Genomic DNA, 14504 nt, shown 5'->3' on the forward strand with positions numbered 1-14504 from the left:
GTATGAACTTTCTGGTTTAGAAAAGTTTGAGGTGTTGTCAAAAGCATTGTCACCTTTTTCTTGTTTGTAGAGTTTCAATCCAGTATGAATTATCTTATGTATATGAAGAATTGAGGACTTGTTAAAAGGCTTTGCCACATTCTTCACACTTGTAGGGTTTCTCTCCAGTATGAATTTTCTTATTAGTAGTAAGGATTGAGGTTCAGCTAAAAATGTTGCCACATTTTTCACATTTGCGAGGTTTCTCTCCAGTATGAATTGCCTTATGTGCAAGTTAAGTTGTAAGGACTGGTTAAAGGCTTTGCCACATTCTTCACATTTGAAGGGTTTCTCTTTAGTATGAATTATATTATTCATAGTAAGATTTGAGGACTTATTAAATGTTTGGACACATTTGTAGGGTTTCTCTCTGGTATGAATCCTCTTATATTTAGTAAGGATTGAGGACCAGTTAAAGCCTTTGCCACATTCTTCACATTTGTAGGGTTTCTCTCCAGCATGATTTTATGTGTAGTAAGGGTTGAAGATTGGTTAAAAGCTTTGCCACATTCTTCATATTTGAAGGGTTTCTCTTTAGTATGAATTACCTTATGTTTAGCAAGAGTTGAGGACTTACTAAAAGCTTTGCCACATTCTTCACATTTGCCGAATTTCTCTCCAGTATGAATTTTCTTATGTTTAGTAAGAGTTGAGGACCAGTTACAGCTTTTGCCACATTATTCACATCTGTAGGGTTTCTCTCCAGTATGAATTCTCTTATGTTTAGTAAGAGTTGAAGAAGAGTTAAAGCCTTTGCCACATTCTTCACATTTGTAGGGTTTCTCTCCAGCATGAATGAACTTATGTGTAGTAAGGGTTGAAGACTGGTTAAAAGCTTTGCCACATTCTTCACATTTGTAGGGTTTCTCTCCAGTATGAATTCTCTTTCTGTGTAGTAAGGTGTGAGGACCAGTGAAAGGCTTTGCCACATTCTTCTCATCTGTAGCGTTTCTCTCTTGTATAAATTAACTCATGTGTAGTAAGGGTTGAAGACTGCTTGAAAGCTTTGCCACATTCTTCACATTTGTAGGATTTCTCTCCAGTATGAATTCCCCTGTGTCTAGTAAGGGGTGAGAACCAGTTAAAGACTTTGCCACATTCTTCACATTGGTAGGAATTCTCTCTAATAGAAAAATCTTCTATGTTGAGTTAGGTATAAAAGCATACAAAATGATTTGTCACATTTTTTACATTTGAAAGGTTTCTTTCCAGTATGTCTTATTTCCATATGAGTTTGAAAATTTATGAATGACTTTCACATATTTAGGACACTGAAATATGTTGCTCTTGGTAGTTGTCAAACACTGGTTTAGTCTATCACAACCTTCTTTGTGCACATTACACTCATCTGCATTCTTACGGCCTCTTGTTAATTGTAAATTCTCATGTCCACATTTTCCATATCTTCTCAGTATCACTTTTTGGAAAGAATTTTTTTATGTCTCGTTCTGGCCTAAGGTCTTGAGCAAAATGAGAACATATAACTGAAAGAAATAAAAATGACAAATCACTTACTAGACTCAGATTAATAGTTTACAAATCTCACCTATAAAAATTATACAAACTACAAACAAGATGGCAAAGCAAAATACCAAAAGCCCTAATTTCTTTATAGACATATAAATGTAACAAAAACACTAACCAAAATACGTCTGAGGAAATTTTATAAATGAGTTAAGTTTGTGAAGTGACCCAGGTGAGCACAGTGCAAAGAGTGACATAGAAGAAAAAGAAAAGTCTCTTAAGTTTACCTAAAACTGCTCTTTCTGGTCCCCAATATAACACAGTGCCTTTAGAAGAAAACTGCCAACTTTTGGCTTTTTTAATAAAGATAAATACCGGCTCATATATCTTCATTACTTGCTTTTAGAGGCCTTTTCAGACACTGGTTTCTGGTTTTCTACAACACATAGTGCTGAAAGAAATGGTGGCATACTTTGGAATGACAGTTTAAGTCTGCTGAAACTACAGTTAAATTTTAAAGCAGCAGAGAGACTGCAGTACCACAGACAGAAAAGAAGTGTAGCAAGTGATTACTATTAAGAGGAAACATGAATAAATGCCTTTAACTAAAAAATAAACACAAAATTATTGACAAGACTCATTCTAAGAACACGTTTGAGAGACTCCCACAATCTCTAACCAAGACAACGGTTTTCAGACTATACCAGGACAGAGCTACCTTATAAAGATTGTGACAGGTAACTTTTTCTAATGTACAAATTTCATTTGAAGACTACAATGTATTAAAAAATAGGGCAATGTGGTTCCACCAAAAAATTACAACATTTTCAGAAAAACATCATAAAAGAAATGTATACATTTATGTTAAAAAAGGAAAATAAATTGAATAATACTCAATGGGTGAAAGAGAAACAATGAGAACCATAAAAATCAAAACATGGGAAGAACAAAAATATTTAAAATATCAAAAAAACAGGAACTGGATGTAAAAAAATACAACAAAGAATAACTGAAAACTCTTGAAAATTGATATAGAAATGAAGAAGCTCAACAAAAACACTAAGATACACACAAAGATATATTTATAACAAACACATATAAAAGCACAATTTCAAAGTCACAGACAAGAAGAGACTCTCAGGAGCTGCAAGATGAAAGTGATGTGTCATTTGCAAGCATAGTCTTATTAGATAGCCAGTAAATTGTCAACAAAAATTTTTCAGGCCAGAAAGGAACTGTGTAATATAGTCAAAGTCCTGAAAAAAACAGTAATCAAGTAAGTACAATACCATCAGCACATCTCTCTGCCAAAGAGAAAGATAAAAACCTTCAAAAATAACCAAATTCTGAAAAAGTATATTGGCATTCCATATGCCCTACATATGCTAAAAGCAGCTGCTTCTACTGAAAATAACAAAATTCAACAAAACAATAATCACATTAAATACATTATTTTCTGGGAAAGATATACGCAAATGCAAAAACTGAATTTCATAATATTATCATACTGGTGCAGAAAACATTTCTAATTATTCTCTAAAATTTGAAAGAGAAAATCACAAAAATCATTATATATACCTGTTAATAAATATACCATATAAAAAGATATAATTAGCAATATCAATCACAAATTTTAGGGCAGACATATAATGAGAAATTTTTTTTTGCATGCAACTGCAGTTCCTTTTTTACCAGATTTAAATATAGTATTGTATCTTTTAGAGGTTTTATGTAATCCCCAAGGTACCACAAAGAATATATCAGTGTAGATACACAAAAAATAAGAAGGAACTAAAAGTATATCAATATAAAAAATTTTTTAAATGACCAGGTGTGGTGTCTCATGCCTGTAATCACAGTACTTTGGGAGGCCGAGGCAGACAGATCAGTTGAGGTCAGAAGATTGAAACCAGTGTGACCAACATGTGGAAACCCCGTCTCTACTAAAAAATACAAAAATTAGCCGGGCATGGTGGCATGTGCCTATAATCCCAGATACTTGGGAGGCTGAGTCAGGAGAACTGCTTGAACCCAGGAGACACAGGTTGCAGTCAGCCATGATTATGCCATTGCACTCCAGTCTGGGCCAGAAGACCACACAAGCTACATCTTAAGTCAAAGATCGTCATATTTTATAAAACGTACTTTAAGTCAAAACTGCAAGGACACAAAGAAGGACATTAAACAATAATAGATTTATTTACTGGGAACTTATGACAGATTTGTGCGTGTGTGTGTGTGTGTGTGTGTTTGTATCTCACATGAAGTTTCCAAGTATATAAAGCAAATATTTGACAGAATGGAAGAAACACCTACACAACAGTAAAAGTATAGTAGGACATTTTAATGCTTCACTTTCTGTATAAAACAAGACAGAATATTACTAAGTGAAAAGAAGACTTGAAGGCAGTGTAAAACCATTATTTCTAAAACAAGTCTAGAGAAGACTCCGCAAAAATATCAGGATACACAACCTTCTCAATAGCTAATACAACATTCTCCTTGATAGACCACCTGTTAGGCCAAAAAAGAATTATTTGTTAATTTATTTTTTAAATTTGTTAAACCTGAAATTTTATGGATTATATTCTACTACCAAACTAAAATGAGTATAGACAAAAATTTAAAATTTACATATATGGAAATTAAATACACAATTGAGCAAGCTCCTGTTCAAAGGTTGAAATAATTAATATGTCGAAGATGTCCATACTGCTCAATGTAATCTACAGATTTAATGTTATGTTTTTTATAATTTCTCATTGCACTTTTGAAGAAATAGAAACAGCAACCCCAAAAGTATATAAAATCTCAAGAGACAATGAAGTTCCAGTCTTAAAAAAAAAAAAAAATACACTGTTGAAGGCATTACAGTTCCTGATTTCAAAACATATTATAAAGCTACAGATTTAAAACAATTTGGCATGAGAATAATGGCTAATAAGTGGACTAATAAAATGGAATGTTGCATATTTATAAACTTTCACATATATAGTCACATAAAGAGTTATTTGCACACCCATAACTATTGCAGCATTGTTACTGAAAGCCGGTCGGTAGAGCAATGAAAATTTCTGTCACCAAATCATTCAGTAGATATAATTTGAAATAGAAAAATACTGAAATATAAGCCAGAATTTTAAAGAGAGGAAATATTCTAACTATAAATATAAAGCTTGATGATATTATGCAAAATGAAATGAGCCAGCCACAAAAAGACAGAGGTTGTATGAGATACATGAATCAGTTAAAAAACACACACACACACACATAGTGGTGTCTGCAAAGAGCCAGAAAATCAGAAAAATTGATCGTTGTTTAATTTATATTGAGATTTAGCTTTGCAAGATAAAAACATTCTAGGGATATGTTGCATAGCACTATCAATATAATTAATATGACTAAATAGAATATTTAAAAATATTTAATAAATTTTATGTGTTTTTGACAAGTAAAAATAAACAATAATATCTTTAAAAGATACAGATAGTTTTAGTATTATTTTCAAATCCAAAAGCATTTCTCCCACACAAAAATAATGCAGATTCACAATAGATATTGAAATCAGGAGAATTTTTATGATTGCTTACCTAGACAAGATTGAACAACCATTCACAAGAAACCTACATAACAAATATACAAGTTATTAAAAAATACAGAAATAATATTTATAAAGGCAGACAAGCATAGAGGTAACTATACTGGCTATAGACATATGACTGATCCATATGTGATTTTGCTTCACACTAAAAATGTACAGTTAAACACTGCCATATACAATTATAATATAAATGAAAATATCAAAACACAAGTAACTGGTGTGAAGGGGCATGCCCTAAAATATGTAACACACACAAAAAAATTGCAAAACAAAATTAAAATATGGATTGTAAAACTTATCGGACACCATCAAGTATATCGACATATTCATGAATGGTATCTTAGACAAACAATATAGGGAAAAAGTAATACAAAGGTTACTTAAAGCCAAAAAGGGCTGAGGACTTCCCAAATTTTATGTAACAAAAAAATTCTAAACAATAATACTTAATTCAAAATTATTTTACTTCAAAAACAAGATAAAAATAAAGACTTTCCAAAATAAAAATTGTGGGTGTTCATTAAAACTAGCATAGTCCTAAAAAAAAATTGTTACATGGTGGCCAGGCACAGTGGCTCGCGCCTGAAATTCTACAGCTTTAGGAAGCCAAGGCAGTCAGATTACCTGAGACCAGGAGTTCAAGATCAGCCTGAGAAACATAGTGAGACTGCATATAAACACACAGAAATACTAAAATGAGTCCATTATGTTGAAAAATAAAATCATGCTGAATAGTATCAGGAAAACATAAATAAATATAAAGCTCTCTATTAAATTTAAATACACAGACATAGAATTTTTTACTATTATAATGATGCTAGATAAAATCCTTAAAAGTTCTTCTAGATATAAAAAACAAGATATGAATCATAAATCTGTTAATGGGCACACGATGGAAGATAATATGATTTGTAATATTAATAACAAACTGGAAAACATAACAGTATAGGTTTTGTATTTAACTGAAGGTGTATGAGATTAAAATATATTGTTTTAACTTTAAGATATTTAATCTCCATTTTTCAACATGGTTACATTAGATGTCAAGATGATTACATTATATTTATGGATAGTAAGGAAAACAAAATGAAAAAATAAAGCATATCACAAAAAAATTACCATAAACAAAAATTAAGGCAGTGAAACAGGAAATGAGAAAAAAACATATCTACAAGAAACACATAAAACAGTAAAAATGAGATGGTTTCTGAGGACTTAGTCTTTTCCCAAGCTGACTCTGAGGAATCTAGGCACTTTCGATGTGTGGAATTCTTCCCAGTTTTTCAAACCCTTTCCACCAAAGGGCAGCAAGAGTGCTCTGCTAAGTGGTTCCCCGATCCCACGCATCCTGACGGGGAGACCTCCCAACAGACATCATCAGACAACATATACAGGAGTGTTCCCACTGTCATCAGGTCGGTGCTTCTCTGCAACAAGGATTCCAGAGGAAGAAGCAGGCGACTAGTCATCTCTGCTGTTCTGCAGCCTCCTCCACTGGTGACATCTCCAGGTGTGGGATGAACTCAGGCAAATATGGTCTGGAGTAAACCCCAAGCAAATTTCAGCAGCCCTACAGATGATGGCCCTGACTGTTAAAAGAAAAACAGAGCAATAACAACAACAGCATCAACAAAAAAAGTTCCCAAAAAACCTTATCCAAATTTCAGCATTCTCAAAGATTGAAGCTAGGTAAACTCACAAAGATGAGAAAGAATCCACACAAGAATGCTGAAGACTTAAAAAGCCAGAATGCCTCTTCTTTTCCAAATGATTGCAACACCTCTCCAGCAATGAAACAGAACTGGGCAGAAGCTGAGATAGATGAATTAACAGAAGTAGGCTTCAGAAGGTGGGTAACAGAGAACTTTGCTAAGCTAAGACAGCATGTCCTAACCCAATGAAAAGATGCTAAGAACCATGAAAAACATTACAGGAGCTGTTAACCTGAATAACCAGTTTAGAGAGGAACATAAATGAACTGAACTGTGTTTTTTGGTTCCTCAATAATCGAGTAGACCAAGCAGACGAAAGAATTCAGAGCTTGAAGACTATCTTGCTGAAATGAGACATGCAGACAAGGCTGAAGCAAAAAGAATAAAAAGAAATGAAAAAAATCTCTGAGAACTATGTGATTACGTAAAAAGACAACCTACATCTGACTGGGATACCTTAAAGAGATGGGGAGAATGGAACCAACTTGAAAAATATACTTTAGGATATCACCCAGAAGAACTTTTCTAACTTAACAAGAGAGTCCAACATTTAAATTCACAAAGTCCAGAGAACCCAATAAGATACTCCATGAGAAAACCAACCCCAAGACACAGAATCATCAGATTCTTCAAGGCTGAAATTCAGGAAAAAATGTAAGGGCAGCTGGAGAGAAAGGCCAGGTAATCTACAAAGAGAAGCCCATCAGACTAACAGTGGAACTCTAAACAGAAATCCTACAAGCTAGAAAAGATAGAAGACCAATACGCAACATTCTGGGATAATAATTCCTTGGAAAAATTAAAAACTAGCATGCTATAATAATTTTTCTTTAAACATGTCCTTCAACCATATACTCAAAAGGGCAATGTGACTGGTGTTCACAAGTACTGCCTCCCAACATACTAAACACGATTTTCAGTTTTAAGAGGCCGAGGCAGGCAGATCACCTGAGGTCAGGAGTTCAAGACCAGCCTGGCCAATATGGCAAAACCCTATCTCTACTAAAAATACAAAAATTAGCCAGGCATGGTGGTGGGCGCCTGTAATCCCAGCTACTCGGGAGGCTGAGGCAGAGAAATGCTGGAACCCAGGAGGTGAAGGATGCAGTGATCCGAGATCGCGCTACCGCACTCCAGCCTTGGGTGACAGAGTGAGACTCCATCCAAAAAAAAAAAAGTCAGAGGTGACACAAGCAAATAAAAAACCATTTTATGCTCATGGATAGAAAAGATCAGTATCATTAAAGTGGCCATACTGCCAAAATAAATTTAACAATTTGTTACTATTTCTATCAAACTACAAAATAACATTCTAAAAAAAACAAAAAACAAAAAACACTAGTTTACAATTTATATGAAACTGAAAAAGAACCCAAATAGCCAAGGCAATCCCAACCAAAAAGAACAAAGCGGGAGGCATTACATTACCCCACTTCAAACTACACAACAGGGCTACAGTAACCAAAGCACCATGATATTAATACAAAAACATATTGATAGACAAATGCAACAAAACAGAGAGCCCAGAAATAATGTCATAACATTACAAGTATCTGATCTACGACAAAACTGACAAGAGGAATGTGGGAAGAATTCCATAAATGGTGCTGGTGTAACTAGCTACCCCTACGTAGAAGACTGAACCTGGACCCCTTCCTTATGCCACACATTACAACCATCTGAACTTCAACAAAGCTGACAAGAGGAAAGTGGGAAGAATTTTTTATTTAATAGATGGTGCTGGAATAACTAGCTAGGACTATGTAGAAGACGGAAACTGGACCCCTTCCTTAAACCATATATAAAAATCAACTCAAGATGAATTAAAGACTTAAATGTAAAACTTAAAATTATTATTATTATTATTTTTTGAGATCGGGTTTCACTCTGTTGCCCAGGCTGGAGTGCAATGGCACAGTCTCGGCTCACTGCAACCTCCGCCTCCTGGGTTCAAGCAATTCTCCTGCTTCAGCCTCCCGAGTAGCTGGAATCACAGGCATGCGTCACCATGCCTGGCTAATCTTGTATTTTTAGTAGAGACGGTGTTGACCACCATGTTGGTCAAGTTGGTCTCGAACTCCTGACCTCAGATGATCCACCTGCCTCAACCTCCCAAAGTGCTGGAATTACAGGCATGAGCCACTGCACCCGGCCAAAATTAGTATTTTTTTAAACCCTGGAAGATAAATAACCTAAGAAATAGGAACTAGACGTAGGAACTGGCAAATATTTTATAATGAAGACACCAAAAGCAATTGCAACAAAAGCAAAAATTGACAAATGAGACCTAACTAAAGAGCTCTTTACAGCAAAGGAAACTATTAACATAGTAAACAGACAACCTACAGAAAAAAGAAAATATTTGCAAACCATGCTTCTGACAAAGGTCTAATATCCAGAATCCATTAGGAACTTAAGTTTACAAGAAAAAAACAACCTCACTAAAAAGTAGGCAAAGGATATAAATAGATGCTTTTTGTTTGTTTGTTTTGTTCCTTTGGAGAATGAGTCTCACTCTGTTGCCCAGGCTGGAGTGCAGTGGAATGATCTCAGCTCACTGCAACCTCTGGCTCAAGGTTCAAGCAATTCTCGTGCCTCAGAGTAGCTAGGACTACAGGTGTGCAGCACCACACTCAGCTAATTTTTGTATTTTCAGTAGAGACAGAATTTTGCCATGTTGATTAGGCTGGTCTAGAGCTGACCTCAAATGATCCACCTCCCTCAGCCTCCCAAAATGCTGGGATTACAGCCGTGATCCACTGCACCTGGCCAAACAGATGCTTTTCTTGCTTTTCCTTCCTTCCCTTCCTTCCCTTCTTCCTTCCTCCCTCCCCCCTCTCCTTCCCCCTCCTCTTCCCCCCTTCTCCTCCCCCCTCCTCCTCTTCTTTCTTTTCTTTTCTTTCTGTCTTGCTTGCTTGCTTGCTTTTTCCTCTTTTTCTTTCTTTCTTTCGAGACAAAGTTTCACTCTTGTTGCCCAGGCTGGAGTGCAGTGGTACGATCTCAGCACACCACAACCTCCACCTTCTGGGTTCAAGTGATTCTCCTGCCTCAGTCTCCCAAGTAGCTGGGATTACAGGCATGTGCCCCCACACACGGCTAATTTTTTTGTATTTTTAGTAGGGATGGGGTTTCTCCATGTTGGTCAGGCAAGTCTCGAACTCCTGACCTCAGGTGATCTGTCTACTTCGGCCTCCCAAAGTGCTGGGATTACAGGCGTGAGCCACCATGCCCAGCCCAGATGCTTTTCAAAACAAGACTTACATGTGGCTAACAACCATAGTTTAAAAATGCTCCATACTAATCATTAGAGAAATGTTTTCAAAAATCACAAAGAGATACCATCTCACACCAGTCAGAAGGGCTATGTTTAAAAAGTCAGTAACAGATGCTGGCAAGGTTGCAGAGAAAAGAAAATGCTTATACCCTGCTGGTCAAAGTGTAAATTAATTCAACCATTGTGAAAAGCAGTGTGGTGATTCCTCACAGAACTAAAAACAGAATTTGCCATTTAGCAACCTCACAATTGGGTATATACCCAAAGAAATATAAGCTATTCTATCAAAAAACACATGATGCACATGCATGCTAACTGCAGCACTGTTCGCAATAGCAAAGACATGGAACCAACTTAAATGCCTATCAGTGGACAACTGGATAAAGAAAATATGGTATGGGCAGGAATGGTGGCTCATGCCTGTAATCCAACACTTTGGGAGGCCAAAGCAGGTAGACTGCCAGAGCTCAGGAGTTCAAGACCAGCCTGGGCAAAATGGCAAAACTTCGTCTCTCCAAAAAATACAAAAAGAAAAATTAGCTGGGCATGGTGGTGCACACCTGTAGTCTCAGCTACTTGGGGGGCTGAGGTAGGATTGCTCAAGCCCAGGAGGTTGAGACTGCAGTGAGGAGACATAACACCACTGCACTCCAGTCTGAATGACAGAATGAGACCTGTCACTGAAAAATAATTAAATAAAATAAAACATTTAATAAAAACAAAATATGGCACATATACATCACGGGATACTATGTGGCCATAAAAAAAAGAACAGGATCATGCTCTGTGCAACAGCATGGAGGGAGCTGACAACTATTATCCTTAGAAAACTAATGCAGAAACAGAAAAACAATTGCATGTTCTCATTTATAAGTTAAATGTTAAGAACACATGGACACAAAGAAGGGAAAAGAAGCATTGAGGCCTAGTTGAGGGGGGAAGATGAAAAGACAAAAAGGAGCCGGAAGTGGTGGCTCATGCCTGTAATCCCACCACATTGGGAGGTAAAGGCGGGTGGATCACCTGAGGTCAGTAGTTCAAGACAAGCCTGGCCAACATGGCGAAACCTCGTCTCTACTAAAAATACAGAAATTAGCTGGGCATAGTGGCCTATGCCAATAGTACCAGCTACATGGGAGGCTGAGGCACAAGAAGCGCTTGACCTCAGGAAGCAGAGGTTGCAGTGAGCTGAGATTGTGCCAATGCACTTTAACCAGGGCAACACAGTGAGATACTGTCAAGAAAAAAAAAAAAAAAAAGACAATCAGAAAAAATACCTGTCTGGTGCTATGCTTAGTACTTCAGTGAAATAATAATCTGCACACCAAACCCTCATGACACAATTTTACCTACGTAGCAAACCTGCACATGTACTCCGAAACCAAAAATAGAAGTTAAAAGGGCCAGGCGCAATGGCTCAGGCCTGTAATCCCAGCACTTTGGGGGGGCCGAGGTGGGTGGATCACGAGGTCAGGAGTTCGAGACCAGCCTGACCAACATGGTGAAACACCGTCTCTATTAAAAATACAAAAATTAGCCAGGTGTGGTGGCGCGCGCCTGTAGTCCCAGCTACTCGGGAGGCTGAGGCAGGAGAATGGCGTAAACCCAGGAGGCGGAGCTTGCAGTGAGCCCAGATCGAGCCACTGCACTCCAGCCTGGGGGACAGAGAGAGACTCCCTCTCAAAAAAAAAAAAAAATACACCCGAGAAAATTCCTAAACTCACTCTAAGAATGAAATAGGTAAATGAGAATTTTTAACAAATGAAATAATTAGATACTAATTTTTTTCTGAAACCCAGCTTTTATGCCCTTTATATATATTTTCTTGCCTTTCAAGTCCTACTAATAAAATGCAATTTACCATTAAAAAATGGAAGTCGAAGGCCGGGTGTGGTGGCTCACGCCTATAATCCCAGCACTTTAGGTGGCCAAGGCGGGTGGATCACCTGAGGTCAGGAGTTCGAGACCAGCCTGACCAACATGAAGCAACCCCGTCTCCACTTAAAAAAAAAAAAAAAAAAGGAAGTCAAAATAAGTGAAAACAAATCTTTTCCAGGCAACAAACCAAGGGAGTGTCAGTGCTGATTAGGAAACAGATGTGTCTGACTCAGTTGTCAAGTCAGGCCAGCCAATCACTTCAGAGATTCATCCACTGAATCCTGCTCCTGTGCTTAATAACCACTCACTCAGGAGACACTGCATTATGCCCCAGTACTGTCCCATGTGCATTTTACTTTGTAAGTTCTTGCACCATCTCGCTTACATAAGTTGTTTTTTTTGGTCTTTGGGATACTATTTTTTTCACAAAACTTAGAGAATCCAAGGGGCAAAAATTATTTCTGTGTTTCCCCCTCGATTTCAGCAACTGATTAGCTGACCAGCAATGTGTCTCCAAGAAAGGGAAGCTAGGTTGGGTGAAGACAATCTTAATGTCTGAAGGGGTTAGCTTTTCAAAGGAAGAGTATGCCAGGAGATCCCTCTCAGCCCCGGGGCATCCACCTACTCCCTTGAGGATACACTCTATACCTCAGGTTGTCCTCAGGGAGAAAATAACCCGGGAGCTGATATTCACTAGACGCTCTAGTAGACAAAGCCATGGTGGGCATCTTGGTTTATCTCCAGACAGTACTGAAACCCAGGACCAGAAAAAAACTGAAGGCTGGCTGAGGACACATCACTCCATAAAGTTTCCAAAGGAAAACCTTGATCTGAAAACTTTCTGATAAGATCTCTGTGCCTAGGGAAGATTAAAAGAAAGAAAAGGCAAAAAGAGTTTTTACAATAGTGTCAGGGAATTATTCTTTGCTTTATTCTCATGGGAAATATTTCCAAACAAAACAATTTTTTTTAAAGCGCCATCCAATGCTTTGTCAAAAAATGATTAATCAAAATACAGTATCAGAAATGTACACCAAAGGAAAAATAGTTGACAATGTGAATCAGGAAAGGAAAGTTGTCATCGGGACTGTCAGAAGAAACTGGAAATCTGGTATTTTACTGCAAGCCAGAGTTAGGCTGAAGGAATGAGGGGTAGAGCGTAGACTTGAGACACATGGGGGTAGGCTCGGGACACGTGAAAAATCCAGGGGAAAAGCAGTTCCCTGTGCAGTGTGAGAATAATTAAGTGGCAGGCAATTGGACTGAGGTGGCTCTAGTCCCAGGGTTCCTACTTTTTAAAAAATCTTACTCAAATGCATTTTTTGTAAACTACTACATTGAAAAAAACAAAATCCAGGCTTAACCAATTAACCTCTGATTACATAACCAGGAAATTTCCACCTTGATTGTACAAATTAAGAAAGTATGTAACTGTACCTAACCAATTATTAGATTTGGTTTTCTTCATCACGCACCTTATAAAAGTCTTTCCTTCAAGCCCCTCCCACGAACCACAAACTACAAACCATAGCTGGGTGCTCTATAACTTTTGAATCGCTCTTTGATTAATCTTTAATATTTTTGCGGTGACTCCCAAACATTTTCAATAGGAGAAAACAGGAATTGGGAACTCCACAGACCAAAGCTCTTCCCATTCATGAACCTGCATCCTGAGTCAGGATTCTCCCCTGACGCCCCTCCCTGGTCCCCGCACAATCTGGGAGAGACGAGGCGCTGCTGATGCAGAGGTTCTAGGCCCGGGCACAGTCACTACGCAGGGAGAAGACAGAACTCCCGGGGCCCGGCTGTCAGCGTAGCCGCCATCCTATGGCCGAAGGGGACTGAGGCCGAGCTGGGCAAGGAGAACTCGGGGGGCAGATTGTGGAGCTGACTGAGGGGAGGCCTGAGTCCCGCCACAGTCACTTCCCACCGGTTCCAACCAGCCTCTTCCCCTCTTGGGATGTCGGACCCAGCACTCTCACCATTTCTAGGCTTCCAGGGACTCCTGGTGTCTTAGCTGTGGATCTCCCAATATCTGCAGGTCACAGGGCCACAGAGGCTTGACCTGTAGGAGCAGAGGATACAGGGAAGTCAAGACGAGACCTGGAGCCCCAGCTGCAGCGAGAAACAAACGCCGCAGCGCACCCGGAAGCCGTTCCAGCCCAGCGTTTCTGATTGGATAATGTTTAAGACCCGCCCCCTCAGGCCCTGAAGATGCTGGGCTAAATGAGCTAGGCTGAGCGCCAGGTTAGGCTGCACCTTTTTCCGGCAGGGGTTCCTCCCTGAGCTGAGCCGGGTCCATCCCAGAGGGTATTTGCATTTAAACTTGTGCGTAAGGTTATATGCATTTATAAATAATTTATTGTATGGCTAGTCACAAATGAAAAGGAAATAATAATTATTTTTAAATTTCAACTTTTATGACCTTCCTGGCTTCTGGTCCTTTGAGCAGGGAGCTTGAGATTTTAAAAAGGAGGCAATCCTCTGAAATAAAATAAATAAAATGTAAAATAAATAAAATGTAAACCACATGTGA

At 38.1% G+C, this 14504-nt stretch overlaps 1 protein-coding gene across 1 annotated transcript in view; it reads right to left on the reverse strand.

The window, feature by feature from the left end:
• Positions 1–14115, reverse strand: part of LOC117093722 (zinc finger protein 100-like) — a 346302-nt gene extending 332187 nt beyond the window's left edge. Inside the window, 1 exon segment of the mRNA XM_033229241.1 lies at positions 13988–14115. The gene's annotated coding sequence lies outside the window, so the exon portion shown is untranslated.
• Positions 14116–14504: the final 389 nt, after the last annotated feature.

Source organism: Trachypithecus francoisi, unplaced genomic scaffold (assembly GCF_009764315.1).
Source record: "Trachypithecus francoisi isolate TF-2019V2 unplaced genomic scaffold, Tfra_2.0 Lachesis_group12, whole genome shotgun sequence".
NCBI lineage: Eukaryota > Metazoa > Chordata > Mammalia > Primates > Cercopithecidae > Trachypithecus > Trachypithecus francoisi.